Source organism: Aedes aegypti, chromosome 3 (genome assembly GCF_002204515.2).
Source record: "Aedes aegypti strain LVP_AGWG chromosome 3, AaegL5.0 Primary Assembly, whole genome shotgun sequence".
In the NCBI taxonomy this organism is placed as follows: Eukaryota; Metazoa; Arthropoda; class Insecta; order Diptera; family Culicidae; genus Aedes; species Aedes aegypti.
Genome location: NC_035109.1, coordinates 366,794,790 through 366,816,923, shown reverse-complemented (window position 1 = coordinate 366,816,923; position 22,134 = coordinate 366,794,790). Strand labels below are relative to the sequence as shown.

General features: G+C 35.9%; 1 protein-coding gene across 5 annotated transcripts in view; it reads left to right on the top strand.

Annotated features, from left to right (window-relative positions):
• The window catches only part of LOC5564596 (neurogenic protein mastermind), a 426,767-nt gene that overhangs the window by 174,958 nt on the left and 229,675 nt on the right, over window positions 1–22,134 (top strand). The window lies entirely within an intron of this gene.

Genomic DNA, 22,134 nt, shown 5'->3' with positions numbered 1-22,134 from the left:
GCAAACTAATTACTGCTCCATTGGCTACGGTTTATGATTAGAACAGGGGCAAATTGGAAGCTGACTGGAAAATACGGAAGCTTCTACTGTGTAACAGTCTATTCGACATCCGCACTACTGTTTTACACATATGTATTCCAAGTTCAAAGTTAACAGGTGTTTTTTTGCTTGGAAACGGGACAAAATCTGCAGTGGAAAATATGTCTTGAAGTGTAAAGTTTAAAAGCCAAATTAATAAAATGATTCAATCAATTCAATGATTACTATGAGCTTAAAGTTTACCCAACATTTTAAGTCAAAACAAGCAAGTTCAAGGATTTGGCATTAGTATTAAGCATTTCGCACAAATTCGTAGATGGTACAGTCCTGAACTATTGCGTGAGGGTTGCCTTCTTCCCGTCCGTTACCAAAGTCAGAAATTTGGTACTAACCTCTAACTCTTAGACAAGATTGACGCATCATTCAAAAGCACTCTACGACCTCTCATAGGTGTTGTGGAATATTGACGAAAGGGTAGTGCCATAGTATAAATTCGGTAGACGTTCTGGCCAACAAAGGTTTAATATTTACGCATTTTAATCATGCGCTACTGAACAGAACAAACTAACCAAATTCCTTTTTTGAAATTTCTCTGCAATCCGTCGCTTCTCTAGCAATGAACACTGACTAACTTTCTGACTTCTGCCATCACAAAATACTCGCACTTTAGTTTTTAATTGTTTGAAAGATTTGAATTGTTCCACCAACTATAACTTTAATTCCTTCAACAAAATGACCCTTTTAGCGCAGAGAACTGCCTGGAGTCATAATCAGCTTTCGTCTTGACTACTTAACTAAATCATTTGAACAAAATACGTAACACGATGCAACATGTTGCGGAGTGCTTCTTAGAAACATTGTTTTTTGGCTATAAAACACTTTTTACTTCCACACAGCATTGTATTGCTCGATAACCTTGAAATCACACTAATCACAAGCAAACCAAAAAAATGTGGTGATGTGGTGCCATCCATACTTCTGCGAATTACGTGAATATCTAGCCCGCATAACACCACAAAATTAATATTTGCAAAACTAAACCATTCTATTTTTCACCTGTCGAATTGAAAACGCGGAGCCTAAGCAAACGTGACAGAAAATTCGAAACGCAACCGCCCGCGCGCACGGCTTGCTTCGATCCCAAAACAAGCAAGTCTAAGGATTATCACTAAATTTGGAATTCTGCGCCCGGAAAAAATACATGTGACTCAATAAATTCTGACCAGTGGTGTTTTTTTATTACAAAAAGTAATGGATTTCAGACAGAATTGTAAGATGGATTTTCATAAATTCCTAGACAGCATTCTTGAGAATTTTCAAAGAATGACATTGGGACGATGGATTCCAAGGCTTAATCGAACAGGATCCTGAGCAAAATTATAACAATATTGGGAGCGTAAATACCTAAAGTTCACTATATTTTTTTTCTCCATAAGATTGTTTTACTGTTTCTGCACAGTAGGGCACTGAAAATCATGAAGCACCCAAAGATATTGTTTCTGTGGCAAATTTATAGTCTGCATCATTGTAACATGTAAACTCTTGGAGACGAACCAGCCACAGGCTGAAAGTCTCGATCATAAAGATAATAATAAATGTAAACTCTGTTCTATTGCTAACATAACTATTTGGCAGCTAACGAGTACACAAACGGGTCCCAGATAATCGCAACGGTATACGCGCAGCTATTCAGCAAGCTGAGGGTCGTGGGTTTCCACCGGTCAAGGATCTTTTTGGGTTGGAAATTTTCTCGGCTTCCCAGGGCAAAGAGTATCTTCGTACCTGCCACACGATAATCAATGCAAAAAAGGTCGGAAAGAAAAATAAGAAGAAGTACACAAATCATTAGAGTAAGGTGGGGCAGAAGTTCTAGTGGGACTTAAGTTTTTTTTTCTAAGATTTCTAGCTCATTTCAAATTAAACTTTTGCACCAAATATTATTGAAATTGATTGAGATTTGAAAAAAGTTTGTCATTGCATCCCAGGTAACCAATAAGCATTTGAATAAGCCGTAAATCAGTCTTCTAATTGCAATACCTATGCTCACTGCTCTAATATAGCAGACTGATTGCTTAGCTGTCTTAAAATAGCAAAATCACTACCATTCAAAAGTTTATAACTTCAATCAGCATTTCTAATGCATAACATTTTTTTATTTCCGAGCATCTCATTGCTTCTATACTATTGCCTATGCTAAGAGAGGCGAATATTTTCGTAGGCTACCAAACTGTCATCTCTCGCTGGCCAACAGGACACCCTTTCCTGCCTTTTAGGACAAATTACGAAAACATAACGTTGTTGTAACGGCAGCCCACAGACGCTCACAGACGATTTGACCGACATTGACTCCGCCCCTCAAGTTAGTCAAACCGATTTATGTTGATGCAACCGTTTGACCGACTGTCAAAGTTCTTTGCAGCAACACAATATTTCTTCGCATGTTTTGAATGATCTCGGTAAGTGATTGTTATTTTTTTTTTGAATTCTGTGGCTGTGGGAGAGAATATTTCTACGATTTATTTGGCAATAATCGTACACAGGTAAAAATGCGGCACTCGAAATAAGGAGAATGAGTCATGATTTCGGGAGGAAAGTGTGTTTTCATGTTATGAAAATACACCATGACCAAAAGTCATGAAATCATGAAGTATTTTACCGTAACGCCAGCTGTACGTTACGTTTTCAATTTAAAGCGAAGAAAAATGTCAGCTGGAATCCTTAAATCATGAAGCATGTATGCTGGAACCATGAATACAATTCATGGAAACATAAGCGCTATTCATGGATTTAGTCATCTGTCATTTATGATCCCTATTTTTGATACGAAAAGTGGCAATTTCGGTCATGATATCATGAAGCAGGATCTGATATCATGAACAAAGTTCATGAAAACATGAGCACTATTCATGTATTTAGATGGCTTTCATTTATGATTCCACACGTAATTTCTCCATTAATCCTTCAGGGCTTAACCCATGGCTGCCGACAAGAATTGCAACAGAGATTCCAGAGATTGCTATAACAATTTCTTCAAAGATTCCTTCAGGATTCATCGCGTGTTACCCAGAAATGATATCACGAGTTTTTTCGGATACTTCTCAAGGGATTCTTCAAGCAATTCATCACCAGAAATTCTCCCTAGGATTTTACAAGATCTTTTTTCAGAGCTTCATCCTGGGACTCTTCCTTAAATTTCACAAGAAGTTGCTTCAGTTCACCAGGATTTTATTCCGCAATTGTTCAAGAAATTCCTTCCAAAAAATTAATACAGGGATTTCATCAAAAATTCCACCAAGAATTTCCACCAGGAATTCCTCCTATCAAATATCTTCCTGTAATTCTTCTAGTGATGTCTCTAGTAATTCCTCTACAGATTCCTCCAGAATATCCTTTACCGATTTAATCTGGTAATTACTACAAAAATTCCTACAGAATCTTCACTCTTACAATGATTCTACTCAGAATTTTTTCAAGAATTCATCAATGAGTTCCTCCAAGGATTTCACCAGGAAGCCTTCAGGGATTCTACGAGAAATACTACAAAGTAATACATCAAAACTGTCTCCGTGGGATATCAGCAGGAATTTCTTTAGAGATTCCACTTATAATTTATTGAGAAGTTCCCCCAGGTTATCATCCGATATTATTTTAGGAAATCTTTTATAAATCTCACCACTATTTCCTCCAAAGATTCTTCCTCGTATCTCTGAAAAGGACGAGGCATTCGTCTCTGTACTTCTGCAGGAATTACTTCAATAATCTACCATAAACTCCTCCGAAGATTCCTAAAGGAATTTTTCCATCAATCCCTTCTAGTATTCAATGAAGGATTTTTTTCCCAAGGAATCTACCAGGAATTACCTTAGAGAATCCTTTAGGAACTCCTTCAGGGATTGTTTTTAAAGTTCTTCTAGAAATATAGTATGGAATATCTCCAGAAAATTCTCTGGGAATTTCTCCAGTGATTTCTTCGGTGGTTCTTTCAAGGATTTCTCAAGAAATTGCTCCATGGAAATTTTCAGAAATTTTCCAAAAATATTGTTTAAGGTGTTTCTTTAGGGACTCAACCTGCAGGCATTCCGAGAAATGTTTTGTTTAATCCTCTGAGTAAATATCAGTTATTTTCCTGGATGAATTTTCAATAACTCATAAATGGAAATCCTAGTAAAACCTTTCAAGTATTTAATGGTCGAACTTATGGCGAGCCTCTGATAGATTTTTCTGGTGGAAATTCTAGCGAAACACCGATGATATTACCAGTGTTAACCCTAAAAACCCTTTTTGTGAAATTCCTTGAAATACTCGCGAAAAATCACAGGTGAAAAAAATTAGAGAAAATACTTTATAGGAAATTGTGGTCGAATCCCATAGAAAACTCGTTATGGGATCATTGAAGTCCATCGGAATCCACGGAGGAACCTCTGGTGATATTCTTAAAGGAATCTCTGAAGGAATTCCTGTTTTGAATCCCAGTAGGAGCTCCTGATAGAGTCATGGGATAAAATACTAGGGGATCCCCAAATTACAGGTGAAATTCTTATAAGAAATTTCTGGTAAAATTGCTGAGGGAATTCTTGAAAACCCCCAAGAATCTCTGGAGTTATGCCGTGAAAAATCCAGAAAATCCCATGAGGATTTCCGGGATTAATTATCGAAGGGATTCCGGAAGAAATCTCTTGAAAAATTCCGCGAGGAATTCATTGAGAATATCCGGAAGGAATTTCTTGACTAATTCCGTTGATGACATCGTTTTGAGAAATTTCTGATACAACCCCTGGAGGAATTCCTGATAACCCTCGAGAATCCTTGGAAGTATCACTCAAGGATTAATACTTTAAGGGATTTTGGGAGGCATCCCCTGATAATTTCCGGGAGAAATCCTTCTGTTGTTATCTCTATAGGAATTCCCAATTGAATCGCTATAGAAATTCCTCAGGATGTCTACTACCTGGAAAAACCTGGAAAACCTGGAATTATCAGGGAATTTTATTCAACCTGGAAAAAACCTGGAATTCTCAGGGAATTTTGATCACAATCAGGGAAATTACTTTGAGGCAGTAATTCATGATAGAATATGTTAATGACAATGGATTTTTGCGTCATAATTCAGAGCTACCATTATTTGCCAGAAAACTCTCTTCATTCGAAAAAAAAATTTCGGCTGCGCCGCTCTCATGAGCACTATATGAGCTATTCAATGAAGATCCTTTTAAGTATGAATTTTCATCAGCTTGCCAAAACATGATTGATGTTTTTAATGTCTCTTTATTTATTTAGTGAAAGATTAACATATCAAGGGCTGGTAGCAGGTTTATTTTAGATACCATTTATATGCAAGTCTCTAAAAAGTCTTTATTTTTGATAAAAGGGGTATGAAGTCTCTATTTTAACTAAAATAGTCTCTAAAGTCTCTTTTTTCCATTATCTTGGTTGCAGATAATTAAGATACAAATTTTTTTCTCATATTTCTCGAGAACAGTTTCAGGAATTATCCTTGTGGTTGCTCCAGAGATTTCATCATTCCTCTACCAATTTCTTCAGCAATTTTTCGTAGGATGCTTACAAGAATTTCTCCAGAACTTGCTACAGGATTCAGCATTTCAACGTTACTACCTCTAGTACTTTTCTCATGGTATTCCCTGTGAACAATGTCTATCCTAGGACTTCTTCCCGATACTTTTTCACTAACTTTTCAACAAAATTCTACAGTCGTTAATCTAAGAGATATCCAAAGTTTCCCACAGAGTTTCTTCCAAGAAAACCCGACAAGAATTTCAACGCCATTTCATCTACGGTTATTCCAAAGAATAGTTTCAAAGTTCCTCGAGGGGTTATTCGAATGAATCTATTAAGAACATTACAAATAATTCCTTATATTCGACCTGTTTTCATTATTAAGTTTCTTTAGATTCTTTTTCTAGAAATTTCTCCAGCGTTTTTTCCAAGGAATTTTGGAGTTTATCCAAACGTTTTGAATGAATTCTCAAAAAATCTCCATGGAATATTGAAAAGTTCATTTAAGGTTCCACACCAGTTAACACTCCAACATTTTTTCATTAGATCCTATGATTCTAGTAACAATAATTCCTTCACATTTTTTTTAGGAATTTCGTCCTGTTTTTTCAGGAGTTCCTTCACAATATCCTGCGAGATTTGATTTTTTCTTTTATATTTTTCAATTATCTTAGCAATAATTTAGCAATAATCTTGGAAATCTTCTAGTAGTTCTTCAAGAGTGACTCTTTCTAAAAACCTTTTCCATCAAAGGTGACCTAAGAAATTACATAAGTAACTGTAACAGAAGGTACCCTAAAATTTGCTTTAGGAATACGTCACGAATTTTTCTCAACAATTTCTCAGCATACTGGAAAATTTCATTCAAATTTCCACGAAGAAAACTCCTGGAAGAATGTTCGATAAAAAAGTTGCGAAAACTTCCTTGAGAAATCTTTTAGAATTAATGGAGGAATTTCCGAAGAAATCTTAGGAGCAATCTCTGGAGTAATTCCTGAAGGTATCCTCGGAGAAATTTGCTGTTAAAATCTTTAAACAAAAATCTAAAGAACAATGTTGTAGAAATTCTTGAGAATTTGGATTCATCTGGAGAAGTTTCTAGCTGAATATTTTAACATGTTTTAAACGAGAGTCTTGAAGGATGTTTGTAGAAAAACTGATTGGAGAATCACCGGATAAAATCCTAGAGGACTAAAGGCTTTTCGAAAAATATCTGAAATAATGGAAATAATTATAGGAATTTCTGATGGAAGCCCTGAGGTATTGTATGTGATATTTTTTTGGAAAAATCTTGATTCTATTTTGAGATACCCAAAACAAAATATTTGGAGGAATTCCTTAGGAAATACTTGGAGAGTGAAAATCTCAAAAAAAGATATCAATCAATCCCCATCGTAATGTCGTCATAATACATGTTTGTCATTTACTGGCATATACCAGATTTGTTGGTATGTCGTCGTAATGTCACGAGAAATTTGAAAAAAAAAGTTTAAAATATTCTCAGAGAAATATGTGGTCTGATCAAACTATTCTATCCTTGTTCCTGTTAGGTCTCGTTTTGCTTTTTGATTACTGTTTCGTCTCTTTTTGATTACTTTTTAGTGTCTTTTTTTCTGGAAAGAGGTTTCTAAATTTCCTGTTTTCAAGAAAATCAGTCACCACCAGCCCTGCTTCATGCACAATTTTTGAAATTATTGGAAAACTAGTGGTCCCGGCAAGCTTCGTCTTGCCATCAAGTAGGCTGTTGAAAACCGCTATGAATCGTCCCATACAAAATGACTGTTCCGTTCAATCTCGTTTTTCCGGCTTTCCCGGTGAATGTCCTGGAACTTTTATACACACAAACACGTCAGAACCCTTGACGAACAAAATGGAGAAAGAATCATCCAAATCCGCTGTCCCGTTCGTAAGCCATTTCGTGACATACAAACACCATTCCATTTTTATTTATATAGATATTCGGTTTTAGAACAAACGATTTTCGAAAAGAATTCTGGAATTTGTACAACTTTAACCTTCCAGTCGTCGCGCGGTTTACCACCGTCAGAACCACCGTGCTGCTGTTGTGAACGAAAAGCGAGGCTTTTTCAGCGGTGTTGTACAAAATACAACAGCGCGACGACTGAAGTGTTAAATTGAAAATTTCGTAACAATCATGAATAATTTAGAACTTTTCCGAAGGAAAGCTTAGCTTAGCTTAGCTTAGACTGACTACACATATCAATGGTTGCTATTCCGTGATTGACCGAAGTCAGTGAAAATGCACAAAGAATCAACTAGAAGTTCGGCTGGGATTGGCCATAATCTTCTTCAGTGTGCATAATTCAGGGCCTCTATTTATACAGGGTCAATAACGGCGCCGGCCACGTTTTTGCAGTCAGGTGGGATTGGGGAAGGAATGTTAGTATGTAACCTTTGCTATTTGGAGACCGTGTTTGCCTCTGCATCTCCACAAAGGTTACTGGGAGGGATGTTTGTTAATGGGGAGGATCGTTGGGTCATAGGATTCACTTTGATAAGCGATTAGACCATGATAAACAATGATTTGTGAGATATATACATGCTTATACGTAAATATAATATTTTCATTTGATATGAACAATTTCTTTGTAGAGGAAAATTATGCCGACACTTGAGGTGACGAACCATTCAAAGTTTGTTGAACAAATACCTAAATGTAACATTCCTACAGCTGTCAGGACGAAAGCATGTGTTATTATATTTTACTCATTTGAAAAGAAACAAAAAACTCGATTGGTTGGGACATCATAGAACACTCTTATTCTTATGCCGACACTTACAGTGGCGAACCATCCAAAGTTTGTTGAATAAAGTGATCCTTTCGCAAGTCTACACTTGTAGTGTCGAACCATTCAAAGATTTTTTAATTACAAAAATAAAGGTATATAAGAGGTGTTCTGAAAAAAAATGTTAAACATAAATAACTCATGAATCAAAGTTTGTGTCGACACTCACAGTGACGAACCATCCATAGTTTGTTGAAAAATCATATTTACATCCCACCATTGTAACGATTGAATGTGCAGTCATACATATTTTATAGATTAGAAATAGTAGCATGAAACGAGCTCACCAATTGATCCGTTATCCTTGACTGAGCAGCCACAATCCACTTTCGGCTTCACTCGTTTACTCGGCTATAAAAAAGCACTCAGGAAAAAAAAAATAAGCGCGCGACCCAAAAAGAATAAAAAAAAACTGTTCGGGCTTTCTTGACGCACTGCCCAGGAGCAAGCGTCAAGGTCGAAGGATCAAACAGAACTAACCGATCGCGGCACTTTTTCACTTTCTTCAACCGAACTCATCGATCACGCCACTTTTTCACTTACGAGACCGACGCGCGACATGTTTGATCCTGCCCTCGTCGCTTGCCCCGGCAAAAGCAAGTGTCAAGGTCGAAAGATCAAACAGAACTCAATTTAGAACTTTTCCGAAGGAAATGCGAAAATTCAACATTTATTTTAATTACCACAGGGATATGTTATACGGTCGAACGCGATTACCCAGGGGCTTGATAATTCGTGTTTCTATTTCCGAAAAAAAATGGATCGGGATCCAAAAGTTTTACGGATTACTTGTATTAATTTAGATGGGTATATGTATATCTACTTAAATATGTAGCAGATGACCGTGTTAATGTTAAGATATTTTGAAGAATTTGGCTTTTATGCAGATCAGAACTGTATGATTGCTTGCTAATACATCGATAAACTTAGTATTTATTTTAAAATATTACCACAAATCCAAATAAAGTTTTACTTTTGCGCCCATGAAGTTGTCTTAGTTATCTAAACGACCGATGGAAATGATATGTACCATTCATCTGTATAAAAAATACTTTCAAGAAGTAGCATACTGATGTACTTGAAAGTTTCGTTCAGTTCACGGAGCTCTAACAAACGAAATATAATACATCATCATTGGAAAATACAATTCATTTGAATAAAATTTAAGCTTTGGTATTGTTAGCATGTTCATATTGTAATATTGGATATTGGAATCGCATCAGCATGCTTTAAACAATGTCCAGAAGTGAATAAATAGCTATTCAATTGAAAATATTTTAAAATTTGTCATTTGTTTGTTTTAGGGCCCTTTTCATCACCTACGCTTAAGCCCTAAACCACGTTAAACCTATATAATAAAACTAGATTTAAGACCTAAGTGGGGGTAAAAAAAATCATAGACATATAAAATTAGAGTATTTCTGGAACCTGTATTTTTTTTGTAAAACCTGGAAAAACCTGGAAATATCAGGGAATTTCAATTCGGTAAACGAGTAGACACCCTGTTTCTGTTGAAAGACTCAGGGAAGCTCCAGAAAGATTCTTTAGGAAATTTATGAGGGATTACTCCAGTAATATCTTCCCAAGAAAAAAACCTGGAATTTCAGAAAATAAAATCAAAAATTTCTCTAAGAATACTCTAGAGTTTTTTTTTTCACGAATTCCTCTAGGTATTCTGACATAAATGCGTTCAGGAAATTATTTCAAAAACTCTTTAAAGCAATAACTTCGGTCAATTTGTTGTATTAAATTACGGAGATGAACCAGCCATAGGGCTGAAAATCTCCTTAATAAAGATAATAATAATAATTGCATTAAATTTTCCAAAAATTCTTCCAGCATTTTCTTCCAAATTTTCCACAGGCATCATGACAGAGATTCCTTAAACAGTATCTTTAAGTATTTTTCCAATGATCACCAGGAAATCCTACTGGAATGCCTCCGAAAAATATTCCAAAGATTTTACCTGAAACTCTTTAAGCAACTTTACCAGGAATTTCTCTAAGGATTCCTCTAAAAATCCACGGATTCTTCCAGCGATTTCTCCAGGAATTTCGTTTTGAATTTCGCCAGTGATGATGCTTCAGAAGTTTCTCCAGTCATTTCTACAATGGTTCCACCAGGAATTCTGTTTTCAATTTTCCTGTGATTCCTTCAAGAATTCCTCCATGCATTTTCTCCAAGGATTTATTCAGGGATTCCTTCTCGAATTTTTCCAGAAGAATCTCCAGCAATTATTCAAAAATTTCTTCAAGAGTTTCTCTAGGGATATCTGGAATTTCTCCTGGAAGTGCTTCAGGCATTTCAAAAGGAAAGTAAATCTCCTCCCTATCTTTGAAAATTATTTCAGGGACTCCTCAAGCATTCCTTCAGTAAGTTGAAATTTCGTTATTCCTTTAGGAATTTCTTCAATGATATTTCCATAAGAATTTCTGCGGAAATAACATCAAGTAGGGTTTCCAGTTTTAAATCAAAATCAATAAAATTGTAATTTCCCGGGAATACCCTGGATCTTGAAAAATACACAAAAACAATCATATGACGGTTTTTTTTAAATATTTATCTTCTACGTTTATTAAATTTGATGCCAGTAAATCTGTATGGTTCTTTTTCGTTTTTGAAAGTGGATAAATTATGCGTTTCTAAAAAAATCTATTATCTTCGTTTCAAGAATTTCTCTGTATTCCAGGAGAAATGTGTTCAGAAATTTCTCCATACCATTTTGCACAAATTGTCCCAATAGTTTCTCCCGAATTCTACGAAAAATTTGAGTAATTCCACCATGAATTTCGTATTCCACCATGAATTTCGTATTCCACCATGAATTTCGTATTCCACCTGTAATTCCTCCAGGGTTTCAGAAATTCTTCAATGTATTCTAGCTGAATCACCACAAGAAATTCTGTCAGATATTTTTCCAGGGATTCCATTACAAATTTTATCCAGGGATAGCTCCACAGTTTTCTTTAAGGAATACACAAGGAATTCATCCAAATATTCTACCAGGTATTTCATATTTAATCTAAATTTCCATGAAGAACTCTCCTAAAAATTCACCAAGGATTTTTTTTCAGAACTTAGATCAGGAACTCTTCCAAGGGCTCCTCCAGGTATCTCTAGAGGATTCCGTGCAAGAATTCTTGAAAAAAAATCAAGAATGAATTTTAGGTGGAACCGTTTAAATCATTTCTGGTGTTATTACTAAAAAAAAACTGGAAGAATTCCTGGAGCTATCTCTAAAAGAATTGCTGGTTCAATCGCTGAATAACTTTCTATTGAAATCATCTGGGAATGCTTTTGATAATTCCTGGAAGAGTTATTTTAGATGAAATTTCTAAAAGAATCTTCATACGAATTCAATGTCAAATTTCTCTAAACAATTCTATATGAAATTTCTTGAGACATTACTGATGGCATCTCTGAGGGAATTTCTGGTGTAATCTTAGCGCGGAATTCCTGGAGTTATGCTCAATGGAATACCTGAAAAAAAAAAAAAAAATACCTTGTAGAATTCCTGAGAGAATTTTTTTGTGGTAATTATGCTGAAAACTCTTATATGATTTCCAGGTGGAATCCCCTTACAAATTCCATTGAAAATTCATGAAATTCTTGGAAAAAATGGCTTTAATTCTTCATAGAGAAATTCCTTATGGAATCCTTGGGATGATGCCTAGTGTTATAAATTGAAAAAAATCTTGGTGAAATTCATGGAGGATTTACTGAAAGAATTCCTGGGTACTTCCGGAAGGAATACCTGAGAAACTGAGGAAATTGTTGACATCCCACGATGGATTCTTGGTAGAATACCTGTAGGAATTACTATTGGATACCCTGGAATAATTCCTGATGGAGTCCCAGAAAAAGTTCTTCGTGGTTATTCTGGTGGAACCACAGGTGGAATTTCTGAAAGAATTTTTGATTGGATATCTGGAGGATTTCCTGATAGAATTCTTGGATGGATTCGTAGTAGAAATTCTATTGGAATTCCTGGTGAAATCTCTTGAGGAATTTTTAAGGCATCTTTGGAGGAATTACTGGAGATATCCCTGAAAAAAATCTTCGAAAAAAGATTTGGAGGATTTCCTGATAGAATTCTTGGCTGAATTCGTTGGAGAAATTGTATTGGAATTCATGGTAAAATCTCTTGAGAAATTTTTGGGACATCTTAAGGGGAATTACTGGAGCTATCCCTGATAGAATTCCTCGAAAAAAGATTTGAAGCAATATCCCAAGATACTATTAAAGAAATCTCGTGAGGAATTTCCTATGTAATATTTTGACGGCTTGCTGGAAGAACTCCTGCAGGTATGCTTGATGTGGATCCTAAAGAAACCCTTGCAGACATTCATGTATAAATATCCTTGGGAAAAATTCTGAAAAAATTCCAGGATGTATCGCTGGAAAATTCTTTAGGAAATTTCAACTTTCTGAAGGAATTATTTGAGTTAATTTGGAAAGTAATTATGAAGGAATCCCTGTTCAATTCCGTGAATGAATCTCTACTGGAGAAATTTCTGATGACACTAAAGAAATTCTTGCTGGAGATTTATCTGCAGAAATTCCAGCAGAAAACACTGGAGAAATTCTGGAGACATACCTGGAGAAATTGCAGGAGAGATCCGTAGAGGAGTTTCTTGAAGAATCCCTGGATGAATTTCATAGGGGAATCCTTCAAGAAATCCCTGGAAGAGCAATAACCTGGTAAAATTCATGGAGAAATCACTGGAGAAACTCTGGTAAAATTCTAGGAGAAATTCCTGTAGAAATCCTTAGAATAATCCGTGGAAAAAATCTTGGCTGAATTACTGATGGAATCATTGAAAACACTACATGTAAAATTATGTAAGGAATTTCAGGTGAAATCCTTGAACGCATTATTCCTTAAGATTTTATTTAAGCAATCTCTATCATAATCCATGGAGAAAGTTTGAAGGGGATGGTAGCAAACTTCATAGTGAAATATCTGGAGAAATTGCAGTAGAAATTTTTGGGAGAAACTACTGGAAAATATCCTTGAACATTTAATAGATAAATTATATAAAATAATGGTCTGTTGGAATTTCCGATTGAATACCTAGAGGAACTTCTGGACAAAACCCTCGAAGATTCCTATTGAAATCTTTGAAATAATTTTAAAGAAGAGCTATCCCTTGAGAAATTCCTGAAATAATCTCTGGAGGAATCACTGGAGCAGTTAATAATAAAAATACCTGGAAAATCCTTCTGGAGAACTCTTAGAGAACTCTTGAGCTGAACTTCCTAGAAAAATATTTAGGAAATTTGCTTGGAATTCCCTGGAAGTATTCGTGTTAAATTTCCTGTAGAAATATTAATGGAAAAAGTCCTAGAGGAATTCCATGATGTAACCCTGAACAAGTTCTTGAATAAATTAACGGAAGGAGTTCGTTGAGAGTTATTTTAAAAGAAATGGTAGAGAAATTCTTCGTAAAATTCATGAAATATTTTCTGGAGATTTACCTGTAAGTTCCATAATAAATTTCCTGGAGGAATTTATGTAAAAAATCCTTTGATTTCCTTGAGGAATTTATGTAGGTATTCCTGTAATTTCCTGGAAAAAATATGCACGAATTCATGGAACAAATCCTGCGGAAACTCCTGGCTAAATGGATGAAGAAATTCCTGGAGCAATCTTTTGAGAATTTCCTTCAGAAATCCCTAGATAAATTTATAGAAAAATGGCTTCAGAAATCATCGACGGATTTTGTGATGGAATCTCTGGAACAATTTTAAACTAAAAAAAAATGAAACAGCCCTGTTATATAAGCTTCAAACTTGTATTGCGATTGGTAAGATTTTTTTTCTGGTTTACGGTAGCCGCAGAGTTCTAACGCAGTTGTCAAAGTTCTACCGCAGGATTTGAAATCTTTCTATCATCGAAGCAAGCAAATCAATCATAGTATGCTTGAAAGAGAAAACGCTATGAAAAATAGCAACTAACAACAATCATCAAGACGATATTCAAGATATCGGAAAGTTTTGTCCAGGTGCGTCACACTCGGGCTCAGATTGGGTACCACTTCTAGTACTGCATTTCGTCCCTCGGTAGTACAAAAGGTACCCAAGTTTGACAGATCGCAGTACACTTTTCACGGCATTCTAGATTACCTTATGAGCCATAAAATTCTGGGCAACTGCCAGGGACATGGAGGTCTTTAATTTGCCTTTGTTTTGTCTAAAATTGCAATATTAGAGTTAATGGATTAGTTTGGGGGTCCAAATTAACAAAGTTGACGGGTGTAACATGTGATTTTTACAAGTTTATTATTTTTCATATTAAAAGGGGCCACCTTAATCCACCATTATTGTACTGCCACCCTATTTATCACAAGTTCAATAATCATTTAAATACCCAACCCAAGCTTTAAAATCTCCCAAAGCTTCCGAAGATCTCTTTCACACACATTCTCGCTCCACTCGAAAAATCCGATTTCCAGTCAGTAAAGTTCCCTCTGAAAGCGACCGAAGACCAGGGTACCAGCTCATCGAGCAGCAATCAGCCCCCACACACAATCGGCGAAACAGCTTTTGGGTCCCCAACATCATCCCCCCCGTTTCCCCCCTCTCAATCAACCAACTAAGATGGGGCGCTTATTCTCATTACCCACCGCTTGACAAAAGCAGCAGCAGCGGCACACGTCACATGATTAGTGGTGTGCTTCCACCACCGAAGCATTTCGCTCGAAAACGGAAAAAAGCGCGTTCGATTGCGCACACGGAGGAGAGTATGAGAGCGGGTGGAAGGTTCAAAGCTTGCTACCTATGCCCCAACGAAAGCCAAGCGGGTGAACTTTTCGGCTAGAAGCTGCTGCTGCTGCTTAGTGTTTCTTCTTTGAAGCACAAAAGCCTCATCCGGCTGCGACCCGGTTCAAATGGGGAACAAACTAGAAGAAGCTTTGGAATGTGGCTTCAGTTGTTTTTTTTGCTTTACTAGTGAAGGATTTCTCCATCGCAAAAGTGTTGCATATTTTGGGATGCGAGTGATAGGGTTGGTATACCCTTAGTCTCACTAGTGGCATTTCACAGCCATTTAGCAACAAATCGTTGCAAAATGTTGGTTGACATGAAGATCAGCAACTTTTAATCTAGGTGGTAGGTCATTTAGCGTAAAGCCGTTTGGCATAATGAGTTTGAATCCAAGATTTTCTTAAGATTACATGCATTTCAACGTTTCTATTGAATCAGGCTTATTTTGGAGTCAATTGATACAAAAATGACACTTTATTCAACAATCATATGCTCTTAAATAAACTAAAACATATTAGTAAAGTTATTGCCTTAAGTATTTTATTTATTCAGAAATTACCATGTTTTAGAATATTAATTCTTCTTTTGAGTTGATCTATTGCACTGAACATTTTGATGTTTAGAAAAAAAATTACCCTTCTTTGAAACATTAAATGTTTCTTTCTAAATATGATGCAACCATAGTTATATGTATAAAATCTTTTGAATTAAAACTGAATTAAAATTCACTTTCTTTTATACATAAGCTGTTCCTTAGGGCTATATTTTTTAGACATTTTTTGTTTCCAACTGATATAAGGGTGGCAATCAATAACAATGATCTGCTGAAGTTATCAGCGATAAGAGTAATCGATGACTGCAGTCACTCCGATGATTCTGAATGCAATTTTTGGTGTCCTATCGTTTTATTATGCCACAATATTTTTTGGCGTCCATTCTTCTATTGTTTAAATCATGAATTTTGCCTTCTTTTAAAAATAGCTTGTTCTTCATATTTTCACTCTTATAAGATTAAATCCAGTAAAGCTTAATGTTGACCATTTTTGTATTTAGATGTAGTAGTGAACTGATTGGACTATCAGAAAAAAATATGCACTGAAAAAATATTTTATTTATATCCATAAAAAAATCAAAAATAAAACTTATATTTCAAATTGCACAAAAACCCCATATTTAATATTTTTTAAATTTTCACTATAGAATCTTGATATTAAACAGATGTTTGGGATAAAGTTTCATGATGGAGAAATTTTTAATAAAAAAGTTCTTCTTAGAATAACTTTCGGTCGATTTTATAAATTTTGATCAGAATAAATACGTTCTGATGATATAGTAAGCATCTTGAAATGATTCTAAGCCATGATGATTATATGAATAATTTCTCTAGAAGTAGCCATTTTCAATGAATGAATGAATTGTATTTATTAACGAGACTTTCCGCCCTTGGCTGGTTCGTCTCTTATTGCCATTTTCAAGTTATATCAAGTTTAATGTAAAAAATATTATTTAAATATTAAAATAGGCCATTTTCATTAGTAATTCGTGATTCTCCATCAAAGAAGATGAGTAAGTGGAAAGAAATATGATCTTAACTCTCAAAAACGTATTATTATTAATGGAGAAACGCGAATAACTTATAAAAATGGCCTATTTTAATATTTTAAACAATATTTTTTGCATTAAACTTGATATGATTCAAAATAGCTACTTCGAGAAAAATTATCCATATAATCATTATGGCTAAGAACATTTCAAGATGCTTACTGTATCATCAGAACGTATTTATTTTGACAAAAAATCAAAATTTTGACAACCGACCAAAAGTTGTTCTTAGAAAAACTTTTTTATTAAAAATTTCTCCATCATGAAACTTAGTCCCAAACATCTGTTTACTATCAAGATTCTATGGTGAAAATTTAAAAATATTTAAAATGGGGCTTTTGTGTCATTTAAAATTTAAGTTTAATTTTTGAATTTTTAATGAAAATAAATAAAATATGTTTTCAGTGTATATTTTTTTCTTCTAGCCCTAACAGTTCACTTCATCTTCTTCATAGAACATTTTTCTCTAAAATCAACAGTTTTGGAGTTAGAATTTTTCAAATAAGTTGCATGTAATAATATATAGGTCATTTTCATTTTCATTGAGTCTAAATGATCAATTTTTCTATGGAAAATACTTATTCTACCATACCAAAAACATGTGCAAAATTTAATCCAAATCGAAGATGGTCGAGTTCTGTGACTGACCGATTTGACCATGGAATTCGTCACTTCCGAAATAACAATGAATAAGGCAAAAGTTTTGCCACAAATACTATTTTTTAAAAATGTGTTGTTCATTCAAATTAGGCTGTAAGAAGCTTTTTTTTGCATTAAAGCCTTAAATATTTTAAACGGAAAGTAATCTGTTCTCGTATATAGGGTATGTTGCATTATGAAGCAATAATAGATCTATGGATTAGACTGCCAATATTTTGCAAATATTTTTTTCCTTCTTTTACCAAGTAATTTTCATCAAGTGTTACACTCCAACAGGGGCTGAGCTTGATCTGCAGTGAAATGTTCTATGAGTGTTCCCTTTATTATTAACTATTATTAAGTCGCCAATTTGTTTTCTCGACCGCCATCTTGGATTCCAAAGTATTCAGTTGAAAGCAATTTTCAACCTGGACAAACTTGTAAAAAAAATCATGCTTCTAAATGATCAGGATCTTGCGATACATATACTCTCTAATGTCACAACAATTTTTGACAAATCGCTGAACAAAACCACGCTTGTTGAACTCGGTAGAAGCTTCAAAAATGCCGATATGCATTCTAAATAACTCATTATGCTAAACGGCCATTATGCCAAATGACCCGTATGCCAAACAACTTTATGCCAAACCGGGTACAATCGATTTTGACGTAAATGATCTTTAAATTCAACATGTTGAGTACTAACAAGGTGAAAAACTTGTTCTACTACTCAAAATCAAGATGGCGTAAACATCCGAAATGGCCAAATTTTTTGCTTGACTCTAAGAAAAAAAACCAACGACTAAAAACTTGTTTCTTTGTTGTACGAAAAATTATGTTTGCATTGCATGAACTCACTTTATACGTCAAAACCGTAGAACATGATTTAGAAAATCGTTCGTTTCATAGGGTAAATACCATTGCTCACCTAGTTTCTGTAGCCTATCTTACTCAGTTTTTTTTTCTACGATTTCTGATGGTGATCTCATAATTTAAAATGAGCGGTGCGCTAATGATTATTTTTTTTTTTTCTGACGAAATTCAAGATGTCAGCCAAATGCAATATGGCCGTTTTACTAGCTTCAAAACTACATCCCTTCTCTTCAAGATGCCACTAAATTTTCTATGTGTTCAAAGGGAAATATGACACTTATCACGTGGCGAACTGTTTACCTAGTTGGCATACGAGAAGTTTACCAATATGAGTAAAATCAAACGACTCTAGTTTTAGCACATACTACCGATAAGTGACATAAAATTGGAATTGTAACGATGTGTGACGGCCTGGTTTCAGCGATAATTTCTCCAACGTGAAAATCGTAAGAAAATAAATTTTGTAAAACTTGTGGAGTAATTGCTAAAGTTGTTTCTGGAAAGATCTTCTTGAGTTTTTTTTTAAACAATCCCTGGAATATCCAGCGCACTACGTATCGGATATGAATGTGCATACACAATCACATATTTGTACTTAAAAAATAATAATCATGGAATATGTTAAATTAAACGTAACTAAATCAACACAACTTGTATATAGGATTCTCCACTACTATGCAATTACGAAACAATATGCGTTGACAACAAAACATGTCGTAAATAGTGAAACATAGAATCGCATTAGAAGCACACAGGTCTACATCAATCCAGAATAACATCAGATGTAATCGCAATAACCTATCAAAAAATTCCGGTGGTTATCTGCTGACGATGGGTCTCGAAAAATAAAAAAGCAAATGTCGCCGTATAGTTAGGTGACGGATACTGAATTCAGAGGACCCGTGTTCGAGTCTGAATGAAATCTTCTCTTTTTGTTTTCTTCAAAGTTTTGTGGCATCGTATTTTTGATCGAAGAAAGTAAGGAAAGGTAGTTCCAAGTGCGTAAAAAGCCTCCACTTTGGTTGGTATTATAGCCTTTTCTTTGCATTATATACGATTGAATTGATTCATATAGGATTAGGTATAACAAAATTTATACCAACAAAATTGCTGACTGGATAGAGTTGACACAAACTGCTGTATAATTATATAAGGTTCAATAAATCATGTATTCTAAAAATAAATTTACGGGGGTTTTCCTGGAAACTAAGAGCCTGGAATAATATCTGAAATAATTCCTGGCGTCTTTCCCGAAGCAGTTCTTGAACAATTTGAGAAATCATCCAGTGAGTTTCTCAACGTATTCTCTAATGCAAACTATTGAAATCCGCCAAACAAATCGTGTTACTTTATAAAATGCTTAGAATGTTTACGAATATAGCATTTTCTAAAGAAACTATCAACATATTTTCTTCACGATTTTTTTTCTTGATCGACGATTGAATCCACGACTAACTTCAATCCAAAATAGGCAACGAAAAAAAAATTGTTCCTTGTGCTCATCTTTCTCAAAAGAAGATGGCGTTTATTGTATATTCCCTTATTGCTCACCAACACGACGAATGCCATCACAGAATTGCTTGTATTGGCGATTGAACCCGCTCTCCTCATAGTTCCATAATAGCTTTGTTGGTAAGCGCATGACCGGAATGAGTGTAAGTTCGTTTGTTCGATTCCGGATGCGATTTGTTTTTTTTTTCAAAAAGGCACATAATCTGTCGACTACACGATTCATACTTTATTCGGGTCAGAACATCCGAACGAATATTCGACGATAACGAAGAGTCTTATTTGTTCGTCATGACGCAAAGCCTATGTGACGGATCGCAGTAACAAATAGTCATCCAACGCTGGTTGATGAAGGACAAGAATGTATTTTTTTATGTAGTTATGAGTCTCTGATTTTGGCTTGCAGTATCGTAGCTACTATAACGATTCAATGGACACTTCAACTTTTTGGTTCTTTTTAGCAGATGGGATTTAATTGTTTCTGCTTTTAAAGGGATTTAAGGTTATCAAACTTGTTTTGATCATATTGTGTTCAAGCAGTTTCAGTACCGGCTATATTCCCGAATCCTGGCAATGATATTACTGTGAAGTTTATCCCAAAAAGGGGAACGTGCGTCGAATGAAGAATGAAAGATTTTAAACCAGTCTGACTTATTTTCTTCTGAAATGTCTGAAAAGCACGATCGATTATATGGCGTCAACCCGCGATTCGGAAATTCAAAGGTTGTGGATGCCCCTGGAAGTTAATCTTATAACCACTTACGTGGAATCTCGTAGCACTCAATAATAGCAGTTTTTCCCGACGACTAAATGCTCGCTTCTTGAATATTGGGTAAAATAGCGTTGAAATAAATGGATTTAAATAGTTGCACTAATCCAGTCAAATCAAACATGTTATTACAATTATTTATATGTACGAATATCCCCCAGAAGCTACAACCCTGACTTGCAGTATGCAGTGTTGCACTTTCGCTTTCGTTTGACCCAAATAAACAACGTTATTGTTCGCAACTACGGCCTGGCTGGATAGCAGAACAATACCCATCATACACCGTCTCTGATCCAGTATCTGTTGGCACAGCATCCACACATAGCTACGAGGCTATCATCATGCGAGCGGATCTGATGTCGAGATGAGAGGAGGGAGAACCGAATGTGATCTAAATCCCGATGGACAGCCGATCATCACAGGAGATTCTCTACACTGGCCATGCACAGAGAAGACCGTGGGTCAACTGATGACTAGAAAGAGTATCTGCCGCAAGTACAATTCGATCTCCGCCGGGTATATGTCACCGCAATAGTTATATATGTTTGGTCTAGTTTACAAAATAAATGTAATTTTGTGTGTGCCAAGTGACCGAAGTGAACCAAGGACCCCATACCCACGGAAACAAGCCCCCAAACCCATGGAAACCAACCACCAACCCTTCACGACAGAAAGTACGCTCAGCTTGTCCATCACTCCTAGCTCGTAAGCAACATCAACCAACCGGTCCCATCAGTGTTGGAGTCGGAAGGAAATCTCCATTATTCGAAGGTGAGGGCCGACTATCCAACATTTTGGTCCTTCGAGCCGGATTCTGAACCCGGGGACCAGTTGGAAGGAAGATCACCATTGTTGCTTCGATCGAAGCGCGAGGATGTCGCCATCGCGCCGACGGTAAATCGCCATCTCAACAAGGATTGAATAGAGGTTTCGCCATCGAAGTCAAGTTTTGTTCACGGAGCATAAAGGGAAACATCTTCTGCATTGTGATGCTACATTGCGCCAAATTCTCCATTACGATTGGGCTGTTGGGAGCCTAACTTCATTCAACAAAGGCTGAAGGATTCCGATGAAGAGCGATTGGATTGGAACGAATCTGGACTGCTTGACGAATTGAGGACGCTTTAGAGGATCTTCGTTGCGCTGGACCACCGAACCGGCCAGAGTATCTGGTCTCTCAGGTAAATACTCTTTAGTTCGGTGTATGTCTAGCCGAAGCATTGCTTGCTCTTTACTAACTCCAATTTTCGATGCATGTTATTGGATTTATTGCATGAATGGATGCAAGCGACAACCGTCGTTATCGAACCGTGATTTATTGGAGGCTACTTCGGATCGAATTTGTGGAACTAGTGGACCGACGAGTACCCCCTCGAGGCCAGGACGATTGCGGTGGACAGTTCGGAAGAGGGAGTGCTCTCTACCTCCCTTCTTGGTGAGTGAATTAGTATATGTACTGCACTGCCGAAGCTAGGCATTTAGATAATACACAATTTTGATGGAATATTATGTGAATCCTCTTCATTTACTGCCACGCAAGCCCTGTTTGAGAACTGCTCGTTAGAGCAAGTCTGCTGCATATTACCCAAAGTGCATTCTCGACTTTTGGTTCTGGTT